This window comes from Tachypleus tridentatus, chromosome 6, assembly GCF_004210375.1.
Source record: "Tachypleus tridentatus isolate NWPU-2018 chromosome 6, ASM421037v1, whole genome shotgun sequence".
Taxonomy (NCBI): Eukaryota; Metazoa; Arthropoda; class Merostomata; order Xiphosura; family Limulidae; genus Tachypleus; species Tachypleus tridentatus.
This window is the reverse complement of record NC_134830.1, coordinates 59,621,584-59,636,004: the sequence shown is the minus strand read 5'-3', so window position 1 is coordinate 59,636,004 and position 14,421 is coordinate 59,621,584. Positions and strand designations below refer to the sequence as shown.

Here is a 14,421-nt window from a genome sequence, read left to right as displayed (position 1 = left end):
TATCCCTACAAGGATGAAAAAAAAAAAGACTGGTTAATAGTTCATAATAACGTTGATACACGTGTACCTCTCAGACCTCGAGGTTTTAAAAAAAATTGACTCAGCGCAGACAGCTCGTGACCCCATGGAAACCCGCTCGAGACACGCAGCGTTTGAGAAACTGTTTTAAGTGGTTTAATGGTTTCTTGTGGGATATAGAGCCCCTAATAACATAGGAATTACACATACAGAACCACCATCGATGTGACAATTACTCACACTAACTACTGACAATTTTAAAATCTTAGCTACGGAATTTAACATCATGGTTATCTTCGTGAATCTAATGCGGTAAATTCAAAGATTATATTATGTGCTATAGAAATATTGAAATAATTATATGGCTTCACATCACATATCACTGACTTTACGAATAGCCGAGCGTGGCCCAGTAGTGACCAAGTATACATACAGGACTGTCTATCTGATCTTTGCGTCAAGTTCAGTTACTATTCCCAATAGATCTCTGCCACTATAGGAACGATGATAAATTCGCGGTAACTGGTCAGTTAGTTTTAGAGCAAGGTCATATTGGGCTATCTGGTGAGTCTACCTAGAGGAATGAAATCCCAGATGTTAGCACTGTAGGCTCGTAAACTTACCACTGTCTAACTGGGGGATGGGGAAATCTAACTAGTCCGCGTTTGGTTGACTAGTTACTTCCTTTTAGTCTAGCACTTCAGAATTAGGGACAACTAATAATGTAGTTCTCGTGCAGATTTTCACAAATTGTTTAATATACTAATATTAGTAAAATTGTACAATATTAATCGAGTTGAGAATAAATCGAAGCATTCAAGGCCGAAACTAACTTTCACATTACCTTTTTTTAAAAACAAAACTGTGTAATGAACCGACCAAAAACAGGATGAAACCACTATACAATTAGCGGGATTAACTTTAATATTTGTTTTTGTTTTTTGAATTTCGCGCAAAGCTACTCGAGGGCTACCTGCGCTAGCCGTCCCTAATTTTGCAGTGTTAAGACAAGAGGGAAGGCAGCAAGTCATTACCACCCACCGCCAACTCTTGGGCTACTCTTTCCAACGAATAGTGGGGATTGACCGTCACATTATAACGCCCCCACAGCTGAAATGGCGAGCACGTTTGGCGCGACTTAGCCCACCTGGCCATGCCGGGCCAATTTTAATATTAGTGGAATTTTCGTCCATATTTTTCTATACTATTTGAGAGCTTACAATCAACAAATTCATGCACCCAGGAGAAACTTGGTGCAAGAAAAAATGTGTTTAATTAACCTAGAATTACTAACACGCCAGTTTTTTTATTCCTATTTTTGTTTTTTGCAATTAAAAACACGACTGCTAGGAATACATGTTAATATCTGATTTACGATGTAGTTAATATTCAAGTTACGAATGATTTAAACGCTTAAGATAACAGAGCTCAATTTTATCTGTAGACGGTATCAAATCCGAAGCCTCACACGTCAATATTTTGTGAACCGTTGCACCAGAGTTACAGTTCGTAAAGTGGACAGTCAGTCGCCTACACTATGACACCAACCCAAAACAATCCAGACATAGAAGGGAACAAGAACCAGTCAAGAAACCGTAAATGTTTCCACGTGACGAAGATAATTAATGGGTGATGGCACGTTTTATGTCCATTCATTAGAACGTATTGTTGCAACAAGGGTTTTGACCGCGAACAGGTCATTGTCGCACAGAAACATCAGTGTATTCCCAAGTAACGAAACCTCTTGAATCCAATACACTTCAATGATTCATACATTTTTGTCATAATTCACAGAATCTAGTGTAATTGCAATTTTGATTATATTATTAGAATTCCCCTTCCCACACCAAGGAAGGGCGTCATTTGAAATTCATGGCATAACTGACGTATTAGATGATGGTAATTGAAATGTTAATACTTTTATTTAAGACTTAATGGTCGCTGTGGTTGTTTCTACAGTTCAGAGACGTCTCTCTCCCCGACACAAACGCCTAGAGTAACGCTCTATAACCTGCATAGTAGTTTGAGATTACCACTGTAACGTGGGTCACGTGTTTTAGGAATACACTTAACTCATAGGAACGGAACGGATGGTTAAAGTGTCAATACCAATATAAGTGTTTGTCTTATAGAAAAGCCACATTGGGCCATCTGCCGAGTTCACCGAGTGGAATCGAACCCCTGATTTTAGGGTTGTAAATCCGAAGACTTATCGGGACTTAATTACAGAAAAAAGGCAATTATTGAACCGCATCCACCGCCAAGTTTTGGAGTACTGATATAGTGAGATTTGACCATCACTCTTATAACACAGTCCCAAAGTGCGAAACGAGTTCCTGGTGCAAAGGGGTACAAAACCATAAATATCTTCTGGTTTCATAGTACGGGCACACTAGCCACCTGGGCGTGTCCGTCACAACAGTTTTTGTTTTCCAAATCTGCAACGCTACTTCTGACCTGTATTCATAGTTTATGCAAGAGGTAGCTGTTTCTGAGCATAGTACAAGTTGTATTTCCGGTTACTAAACTCGAAGATGCTAATCAGAAAAATAAGTCGACATAATGTATGAAACTTGTTCGTACTGTTGATTCAAAGCATACTTGTGAAAACTCTGGCTCTTTGATGAAATAGTTCCAAATAAAACATGATATCTGACAAGAGAATGTTCCTCAAAACTATTTTTTAAAGTCACTGTTCTCATCTTTCCTTATATCACCCTTCCCTCCTCTATAATACGTTCCAAAGTAAACTCACCTTGACAAATAAATCTTCTTTACGTCGTAAGCTGTCGTCACTGTTCCACCATTCCTGACGTTACATCGTTAAACATCTAAATTTATGCATTGAAACAGAGTAATCATTTTTCTTAACAGCGAAAATTATTTTCGTTACTTTTACTTAACTAATGTTACAGTAGAATGACAGACACAATTTAAAGAAAAATACTTTAAAAACAGAACTTTAATAACAATCCTATTTGAAAAGCAACTAGAAGCATGATACAATGTTGTTGTGTTATTTAGTATTAAGTCCCACCAATCAACATCTCACGCACCTGACTCAACTGAACAACTCGAAATTTAAACACTCGCCCGAATATACTGTACTTTTTTTTTATGCCTGAAAGGAATACTTTTTTTTGTTATTCTAGTATGAATCGTTATATCCTGTTTAAGAGAAATGATTTACTGAATTTAAATAAATGGCCTCTCCCCATCTCAAATTTATATAGAAACAGGTTTCAGGGAAGTTTCAGCTACACTATTATTTGTTTTAGCGCAAAGCTACACAATGTCTATCTGTGGTCTGTCTTTGTACCGTGGGTTAGTCCATAAACTTCTGATACTGACGTACCGGAAGATGTTTCAAATGAGTAAGAAAATTATTTCTGAGAGATGATTTTGTCGAAACGGTAGAGGTTCTTTGCGAATAATGATTGTTAAAAAAAATGCTTGGGTGTACAACCCTAAATTTTGAAATATGTTAAAAGTCAACATTCAATATTAGTCACGAGATACGTCTTAATAAATTAAGTATATTTAAATTTAATGAACTGATACTCAATATAATTCTGAAATGTATACAAATATGTAAATAATAATAATACCTTTCAAATAAAGTCTGCAGTTGTTTCAGAGCGACCCGCAGTACTTTTAATGTTTCAGTTGCACTCTTCTGAATATTTGACTGTTTCTGTGCTGCACAACCGAAACTTTAATCAGAAATCAAAGGTCGTCCAATTACTCAAGCTTATAAAAAGTTTAACGTTTTAGTCAAAAACCTTGAACAGCGACCATTTTATTGCAAATGTTCATTATATAAGTCGTTTTAAAAAAAAACAACGTAAAGACAGTGAAATTTCTCGAATCCCTGTTACATTGGTGGTGTTCGTCAGTGTTTTACAAAGTGGGATCTGCGCACTCCCTAGCGGCCGTGAAGATTTTTCTGAGGAGCCGCCAAGAAAATGGGCTAAAAACAAAGATGCTGAGTTAATTTTAATTCTAAGTAAACAACAAACCGATAAAAACTATGTTGTATTAATTAAATGATACAGTATGTCAGTTGTTATTATTTTTCACCAAGGTACTGTTTTTTTAAAACATGTTAAAGTGGTGTGTTGTGGAGCCTCCTAATTTATTCACATCAAGTGGGGTCTCAGACGAAGAGAGGTAGGGAACCACTGATGTAGATGCAAGATATGAATGGTACCAGTTGATCATAAAAGAAAGTTAGGTGAAGTTCAAACGTCAAAACACGGCTAGCTTCTTTACCTAAAAACTTATATAAATTTGTAGGTTTTAAATATACAATCCAAATAAATTTTTATTTTAAAAAAGTGTGGTACTTAATGTAAAGTAAATATTCTAACACACAACACGCTCTTTTAAATTGCGAAAGAATTAACTTTATTTATTGAGCCTATCACGACTTTGAAGGTGACGTAACATGTGTTAGTCCAATGAGAGCGGGAAGAGCTAACTATTCGCTGTCGCCAGGCGACGCCAATCCAAAACCTATAAAAGCACTGGGGTAACATTTGTGAAGAGAATCTACGAAATTGACAAAACACAAAAAACAACAGCCAGAATTATATATGAATGGCACACTACTCCAGATTGCCCCATCGGCAAAATTTTTAGGTCTGACCTATGATTCAAAACTAACTTAGATCAATCATGTGAACGAAATTAAAAATAAAGTCTGGCGAAGAACTAACTATGCTAGGAGTCTAACTAGTAAAAACAGTGAAGCATCTGCAGATAACATACTAAAAATCTATAAAACGTATATTAAACCTGTAATAGATTATGCAGCTCCAGCATGGATAACTAAGCAATAAAATAATTAAAACCAAACTACAAACAATCCAAAACACACTCCTCACAACTGCATACAGAGTTCCAAGAACTATATCATCTCAGTTCATTCACAAATACTCGAACATACCAACCATACCAGATAGACTCCTACATAGTACAATAATGTACTTTAATAAGAATTGGATGAAAAACGAATTACTATGCGAACTAGACAGGTACCTCATACATGATGAAGCTAGTCCTAAATCTCTCCCCAGTTATCTTATATATTAAATAATAAAAATAAATAAAAAACATATATATTAAATAATAAAAATAATATATATATATATATGTATTAAACAATAAAAAAATGCCACCAACAAACTTGACATTCTGCTGATAGAATAAAATAATCACTATATATGAGCCACAATACATGGACATTGCCCTGAAAAGGATCAAAATAATATTCAGTTCTACAATTATAAATACCAATCCGTCAAGAACATAAGTACGGGGAGGAGGAAGAGGTCATAGAGAACCTGACCCTCCAGGTTATGAACTTTTCTTACCCAAACACCGACAGAGATTCGATTCGATAACACTTGTGTTGGATTTATTCAATAAATCTGTCTAAAATGTCATATGGTGGGTAATATATATGTAGTTAATTGCACAAACTGCATGTATGAAATACAATTTTAAATTTATATTAATTGTAATATATGAATAATGACAAATAAACTAATGTAATATTTCACTTACAGTATAATATATTACAAGTTACAGCTTATACTGTAAAATCTAGCTTGTAATACAATACAATTAATCAGTAAGTAAAACTCAAAACGAAACTACTAGCACAATGTTTTTTCGGCGCAAAGCTACAAAATAGGGTACGCGTGCTTTGTCTACGATGTTGAATCGAACTCCCTATTTTACCGTTGTAAAAGTCTGAATTCTTCGCTAACCCCATGGAGTATTTAATATAATGAAACAATATAACACTAGACTTTCATTACACCTTTAAGTATTCCATCACCACTTATTATATCATACACAATTACAACTTGTTTCCTTTCCTATAATCTATGCAAGTTAGTTCCAAATTAACTCACTTCATGGGTTGATTTTAATATTTTCATACAAAAACATTATTTATTTATTTTTACTTTTCTTAAATTAAGCACAAAGCTACACAATGGGCTACCTGTGCTCTGCCCACCACGAGTATCGAAACCCGGATTTTAGCGTTATAAGTCCGCAGACATACCGCTGAGCCACTGGGGGGGCAACATTATTTCAACAAAGCGTAAATAACAACAAAAGAATCCTGCCTTGATTTACTGTGCTAAAATAATGAGATGCAAAGAGTATCAAGTTACACACAGAGGTGTAATTTAATAATGTTTTTACTTTCTATTTTCATTCCTTAATACAATAGGCATTTTTGTAAAACAATAATTGGTCTGTAAATTACATCTTGGTCTGAAAAAATCAGTCAGCTCCTCATCCTTTTAATATCCTAATGTCATGGTTTTCGTAATTAATTGATGACTAATAAAAGAGGTTCAAAATGGACAAGTTAAGAAGTGTAAAACTAATTAACAATGACATTTCTTTAAATACTTTCACAATTTAGCACGTTTATAATGTACATAGCGTCTCGTCTTCTTATGTTAACTGTACTTTTGGAAACTGTTTAAAACAAAGAATATACACCACTATAAGAAACGGATGACGTCACAACCCTCTTTCTGAGGAGAGTACACAACACGTCACGCAAGAGACAAAATAGGTCCTGTTGAAGGGGCGAGTGCTTTCTACGTCAAGTGGGCCATTAGACTCAAGTGACGGTATAAACCCTACAGGACAATTCAAAAAGTAAAGGTTCATTACGGACGACACCATAATCCTACAAAAACTAGTAAAACGTGCAATCCGTTTCGCATTTTACCCATGATGCTGATCGACTAACTTATTACAGACTGGTAAAAATTTAAGGTGATTTAACATTAAAAATATATTAGGATACTGCGAAACTGCCGTTTTGTGAGTGATTATAGTTCATTTTGCAGATTCCCCCCCCCAAATTTTTATATACTGCTATCATCTGATTTTAAAATGTAGAATTGTACTACAATAAATTTCTGATAGAAAATTCGTTTTACTGACTGAAGGAAACGAGAGGTAAAGTAATATCCCCCTTCCCCACGAATAAATATTAGTATAGACACACACACGTGTTTCAGGCTGGATCTCCATTGTATGTCACGTTTCTATTCTCAGATGTTCACAAGGATTTAACATTTATAAAGGGTCATTCTGAAACTGGTTTACAAAGCCAAGTCACTTTAAGGTGGGAGTAACAAAATCAACCCACGTGGAACTGGTTTACTTGTAAATCATTGTACAGCTAATTGCCTGGGAGATACACATAGAAGAAAGGCCTGCGTATTGTATTCTTGATCTAATTGTCCCACAAAACTCGGCAGGCCATTGTTTGATTATTCTCAGAATCAACCATAAGCCTAGCTCAAAGTCCAACTAAATCTGATTATTCATTGTAAACCACTTTTTATTTCAATATTCTTGAATGTTGAAGTTTGGCCAACTATTTTTAATCCTCTAACGACTAGGTGTTTTATATTTATAAGATCCAAGGATAACCGTGATGGAATATCAAACATCTTATATTAAATTGACTTGTTGTATATTACATTGAAGGCTCTGTAAACTGGATTCGATGTGAAAGAGCTTCATCAATGTACGCCCAAAAGGATTCTTGGAGCAAAAAGAAAAAAAATAGCATGTACACCAAGTACGCCCCAAATTCGAAATATACTGAACTTATTTTACGATAACGACAAAAAACATAAGTGTTAACGCATCGTGTACGCGTAGCAATGCGAATCCTCGATTTTTATTGATTAATAACAGTATATGTTTCTTGGAAACGTTAAATGTTAAAACAGCAGTTGTTAACGTTTACTTTGATATTATAATACCACGTCACATAAATGTTTGTGCTTGTGAAATTAGATTTTTTAAAGGTAAGAGTTAATTTAGAAAACATTTTTCATGTGGCCGGAATTTTGTTAAGTTCACACACACATTTTTTAACACAAATGCCCAAAAGTTAGGACTAATGGCTCCTATTTGTTTGTTTCAGAAATTCGCGAATACAAAGAACCTCTGCGCCAGCCGTTCCTAATTATGAACTGGTCTACTATAAAGAAGACAACAAACTAACAGCGCATTTCCTGCAAAGGAGGCACAAACCATGGATCCTAAGATGCACAATCTGACATGTTATCCACTTCACCAGGCCCAGCTCGTATTTTTCTTGCAAACCTAAGGTTTTAAAGCAACTGTTTACTTTGATATACATCTCTTTTTGCGTGTAGTTACAAAACTTCGGGGAAAGGAATCATGTGAATAACCATTATTTAAGAGCCATCATTAAAAAGCTTTTATACCTTTATATCACAATAATTTACGAATTTATAATATTTTCATAGATGTGCTATTGATATATTGAGGCCACGCACGAATCTTCACCATTCAATTTTAAAAGATAAAATATACTGTAACACGAAAACAAGATGATTTTATAGGTTCATTCGCCAGAAAAGGAAATATGTGGATTTTTGTGCTAAATTTCTTTGATTAAAATATTTACTTGAGCCACTCGTAAAACCACTATTTTTGAAGGGATAAATTGTTTTTTCCAGTGAATGCCAGTTTATCAAGCATTTCTTGTACATTTCATTTACCTTTACGTTGAAGAGCCTTATCCTTTTGTCCCAAGTCCAGATTTTAAAATATTTTAAAGAAAAAATACGCGTTTGATTCAGACCTGTTAAAAATATATATTTTTCATACGTTTTATAGAACATTCAGACAACAACAAAAAAGGAAAGAACTTTTAAAATATGGGCTTGGGTTCGCTGGGGGACTTACAATAAGGTAGAAAAAGCATCAGACTTTACAACGATTGGACCTCTGAAAATTTCCCATGATAAGAGCATTCACTCGGAAACTTTTCAAAGAAATGTTCAGATTTTATTTGTTATATAAATCAATTTTTTCTTTTCTTTTTTTCCGATACCAAACTCCATACAGAACACTAGTAATAAGCCAAAACCACGAGTGTTTCAAAAATCTTGTGAAGGGTAAGTATAGAATCACCTTCAAAGTGACTAGTTTTCCTATCTTTTTTTTTTTTTAATTGTTCATCGCTTAGTAACTCTCGAATCTACTTAAAACTCTCAGTATAGTATATTTTTAAAGTGTAAACTTTAATTCCCTTCCAGTAAAATAGTTTTCCAATTAATGTAGTTCAAACTAACAATGTACAATAACTGTATTAACCATTTTGCATTTTCATAACAATTGAAGACTAAAAAAACTTTTCCAAAGAGCAGCTGTTTTTTGGGTTGTTTTTTAAATGCACCGTATAAATCACACCTCTCAACAGGAGCCATTTCTCACATTTCAACCAGATGTTTTATTTTCCTTCGGTATTTATTTATGTCACCAATCTCTAAAGGAAGACTTGCTGAAAATGTATTCAATGTATGTTTCCACAGTGATGCATAGAAGTACAGTCATGAAAAAAAATCAGGCCTAAAACAGTGTAAAGGTTTTACAGTAACAGCATTTGTAAAGTTTAGTTTTATAGCTGTACAGTTATAACTGCTGCTAAATGTTATTCACTGTTCTAACGCGTAACAAGTCGCGAACATACATATATGCATTTATATACAAAATATTGTAATACTGTTTCACATTTGCTCTTTAAGTTAATATCTACACTTACATAATTCAATTTAAACAAACAATTCTTAGTGGAACCATTCATGACGGTTATGCGTTATCAATCATTACAATTTTTTTGTAACTTTTTAAATTAACTTTTACAATAAGATACAAAAATGACACATAACACGTCGGAAAAACTATTCAAAACGCTGCTCATAAAATATTACAAAATCAGACAATAAAAGATCCTGTGTACAATGCATTACTTCTTTGATTATATTTTAACCGGCCTTAATATGCCGTATCGTATTTTAACACGACTACGATGCCGTTTCAATTAAGCGTAACATACTGATAAATATTGTACAGGCACGCAAATTAATTTTTTTTTTAATAATTTATTCCTGCCATACGGGTTTAACTCGTTTTCTGTATTAGTTGTTTAAACACAAATGTAATAAAAGTTGCAAATTTATTTAAGCAATACGCATTCTTGTTCAACAAGTTAAAAATGTTAACTTGGTTGTTTAAGAAAAAACGAAAATTAAAAATATTTTTGTTGCAATATTTCTTATATCAGTGCAACATAATCTGTACTAACTAGACGGTCAGTTATACGTTTTACAGATCGAAAAAACCAACTCAAAACACTGTTATAAAACTATAAATATACAAAATCCTATTTAATTTTTCTATAAACATAATATAGCACCTAGCTACTTATTAAGTAACGGAACGTCTAACTATTCAGTCAAGTATCGAAATATTTTTATTATAATTTTAAAGTTTAAACCAAACTCTCAAAAGCTGCGGGTAATCTAATTGGAAATGGTTCAAGTTAACTGCAGATGTCTGTTTTCTTCCCTTATAACTCCTAATTTGACTATTGTGGACTAAAATTAAAAGTGTAAAAACAGCATTTTAGATATTTTATCTCCTACAACACTCTGACCGAGAATCTTTTCGTTCATTACAAGAACTAATAAGCTGGACTGGACGATAAAATAATAATAAACTATAAAACGCTATTTATATATTAAAGTGCAGTACTTTAAAGATTAAGGTTTAAACAACGAAAACCGGGGAACTATTAGTAACCAATAGGCCTAAAATTATTACAAATCAAGCTACCTGTAAGTTTGCATGTAAGTACTGTAACTTTATTGTCCAGTACATAGCTTTTTACTTATCAAAAACCATCCGTTATTTATTAATCCAGTCTTTGTTTTGACCACTCAACGTACACAACATAACGCTAGTGTTATTTTTTAATAATTTAGTTGTGTTCGCTAGATACAGAGCAGTAAACTATTTAAAATGCAAGTACACGAACAAATAGAAAAGGCTATTTACGTACGAGTTTTCGAAACCTGAAAGTAGAGCCACGAGTTTAACTTGTATAAAATCCTGTTGAAACTTCACCTATCAACCACCAACTTTCCCGCCTTCGCGTTTATCGTTGCCAAAAGCCGTTAAACCTGTCTGCCAGGCCAGAGTATTATGGTAGCACTCTTGAATTCAGATTTAAAAAAATCGTGCAGTTTGAAAGATATCTAAGATGTCTTATTGTATTTCCAATCTTATACTGCATTAATTCTTAATTTTTGAAGTAACTTAACACAAACTTTTCTATTTATACTCACGTTTAAAGCATTAATAACCGAACCTTATACAGTTAGTCCAAGAGACAATAACCAATATATGTAAAAAGGGGGTTGATAAATAGAGTACATTAATTTACGTAGAAAAAGTCACAGAAACCGACTATTTTCAGGATTATTTACCAACCTACTAAAAACCATTTACAAAATACGAATATTCACTATTTACAAATATATTTCTAAAAGAGAGGGAATTCTTTCCATATTCTTTTAAAGTGATTTTAGTACTTTAATATCTTAAAACATTTCCAAGGTAGCACGATGTTGTTGTTTTTTTATTTCATGCGAGTAGATGGGAAATAAGTTATACTGAATACGTTGAAAAATACTACAGTATTTAAAGCAAAATACAGCTTTATAATTGTTCAAATAATAAGTGGGTTATTCGTTTCTGCTCACAGATTAGCTTTCATAAGACTTACACGAATACCTAAAAATGAGAGCGTCAAAAAACTAGTCCACAGATTCCCTTTCAATCATATCATGTTCTTTATGAGAATACAATCTGAAACATTTTAGTGTGGTCCTTCTAATGTACATACGTCATTACCCTAGACGCTAAGCTGAGAGGCAAACACCCAACCTACAAACTTTTCAAATCTACCCTGTCACAAAAGTTTTAAAATACCGATGTTGAGTGTCAGAATCCAAGTAAACAGTGTTTCGTCACGATGTTATCATAGGCGTTGTTTTAATGGGATTTACACTTATTAGCGCGAACCATTCACAAACTGCGGGTGGGGAGTTTAATTTCTTAACGAGATTTTCTTATGGTATCAAAGAACTTATCTTTTCCAACATATTCGTTTATGTACATACATTACAAATTTGTATTCCTCTCGTTCAAAGTTGCTAAGAGGTTTCATGTCCTTCAGGGGGATTTTCGTTAGGGTTATTTCTATTATTAATATAAGCTTGTGTACAAAAATAGTTGTGCAAGGAATAATCAGATATGTCTAGTTACTTTTTATCACCAACATTCTACATACTTTTTTTTTCTCTCAAATACATAACTACAAGGAAAAACATTTATTAGCAAAAGTGTATGAGAAGGGGGAGGGACATGTTGGTTATTCTGATGAGTATAAATCGCTTCCAAGATCCTCAATACTTGGTTTTGTTCAAGTGCGCCAAGTCTTATTTTCCACTAAGTTCCACTGACTATACAATTATTTTACTTTCTGATGTATGATTGATTGTTACTTCTAACTCTGACTATCAAATTTTCATTTAAGACCGTTTTATTCGGCCTTTAACTTCATTCAAACTCGCAATACTAAATCCAGATGGCAGTGACAGATTTGATAACTTGTATTAAACGTATCTCATGCAACATCTTACACAAGTACAAAGCAACCTCAACTTTTTTTTTTTAAGTCAACTAGAATTGATTTAACGCGATTCAAAAGTTTGTTGGCATTTTTAAAGAAACGTCTTTAAAGTGGAAAAAAATACTAAAAATTATAGTAAAAACGAATAAATGAACCAGCCATCAAGCGAAATGGTGATAAAATTAAGAAGGCTGCCGATCCTAAAATATTTTTATCGTTACAAAATCAGGTGATATGTATGACATCCATGTATTGCTCATTATATAATACTGGCTGTAGTGCTGAAATGAATTTAGCTCTCAAAAAAAAAAAAAGAGTATTCTGCAACTGTGGAAAACCACTTTATCCCATTTTGTATTTAATATACACAAAGTTGGGATATTCTCCATATCCATACACAGGTTAATTAGCCAGAACCACAGAGTAAAACAATGGAAAAAATAAAAGGTTGTTGTAGTTCGATGTAGAGAGAAACGTTCACTCTTTAAATCAAAATGTAAATTTCTCAGCTTCATTAAACCCGACCATCTTTATTGAAGTATGCCAAGAAATTCAGTTCCTCCAGAAACGAGCGTTCAACCTGTCACTTGTATAGTCTTGGGTGAAAGAAAAGGCCAAACTAAATGGCACATAATACAAGACAATCACACCTAAAGATCTATACATAGAAAAATAAATACTACTATAGCTATATCCTTTATTTCCAATAAAAGATACAAGCTATGGTGTAATACCCCATATTCCACGGGAAGTATAAATGGTCTGGTTTCAGTTTGTTTCAAACTAACTAAAGAAAATCCTTATCTACAGACCCTACCTTATCCCACGAGTGTAATCAGAAGCACTTTGTTTGTTTTTTCCTAGCAATAAAACATTACGAATTAGAGTTTCAAAAAAACAGTATCGGTGGCATGTATTTTGCTAATCAATTTGCCTAGTTAATGAAGATTCATGAGTTGCGATCCATTACCCTATAAAGGCTATCGCACCTTGCTGCCGTAGGTAAATAATAATTGTGAAATTCCAATAGAATATGTGGTTAGACAAGAAAAGCCCACATGTAGGTAAGTACGTGAATGTTGTTCACCAGTTGCTATTCTATAACCAATCAGTTCAAAATTAGAGATGGCTGTCCATAACTACCCTTCTATAATTTTTTGCGATATTCTGAAACAAGAAAGGTTTTGTAGCTGTAAATTTCAACCCTTTCGCTGCAGACTCACTAAAAATGGCCAGTAAAAACCGGAATTCTCAACAATTCCACAGAGGGTGGAAGGGGACAAGAATCCCGTAACACCCACGTTTACGTAAAACAACTGTCAAGATCACCAACATATGATTAATTTGTAGCCCTAAACATGTTCTCAGTCAACTAACCAACTACCTGTCGAGAAATAAGGTAATGTGCGATGAATACATCAAGAGATCAAATGACCCCCTTAAAAGATGACACTATAGAAAAAGAAATCATGGGTCTGGGCAGAAGATAATTTGTTATATTCTTAATTTATTATTATTCAAAACTCGAGAAAAATTATGATCGAAAGAAATTATATAAAAAGGAAAACTGCAGTATTTATCTTATGTTTATTTTAATTTACATTTCTTGCACACTAAAAACTAACTTATGAAAACGAAGTTTCCTGGTACGCGATACAGATAGAATTTTACAATATTAGAGCACCGTGTCCGTTTTGTAATAATTTTCTATTCTCTTTACTAATACATGCGAACGAAATGTAGGGCAGGAACGATCACGGAAAAGCTGCCCAAAACACGAACTTGTAGGTTGAATTGACTAGACATCCACATACTGCACTGAATAACAAACTTGCTTCAACCAC

At 33.7% G+C, this 14,421-nt stretch overlaps 1 protein-coding gene across 3 annotated transcripts in view; it reads right to left on the bottom strand.

Annotated features, from left to right (window-relative positions):
• Positions 1-14,421, bottom strand: part of LOC143252635 (dnaJ homolog subfamily B member 6-like) — a 74,781-nt gene that overhangs the window by 46,045 nt on the left and 14,315 nt on the right. The window contains exon 1 of one of the 3 annotated variants that reach the window (XM_076505048.1): positions 3,627-3,903. The exons of the other annotated variants lie outside the window; for them this stretch is intronic. The gene's annotated coding sequence lies outside the window, so the exon portion shown is untranslated. Of the gene's footprint in view, positions 1-3,626; positions 3,904-14,421 lie in introns of those variants that run through there. 3 annotated transcript variants of the gene reach the window in all.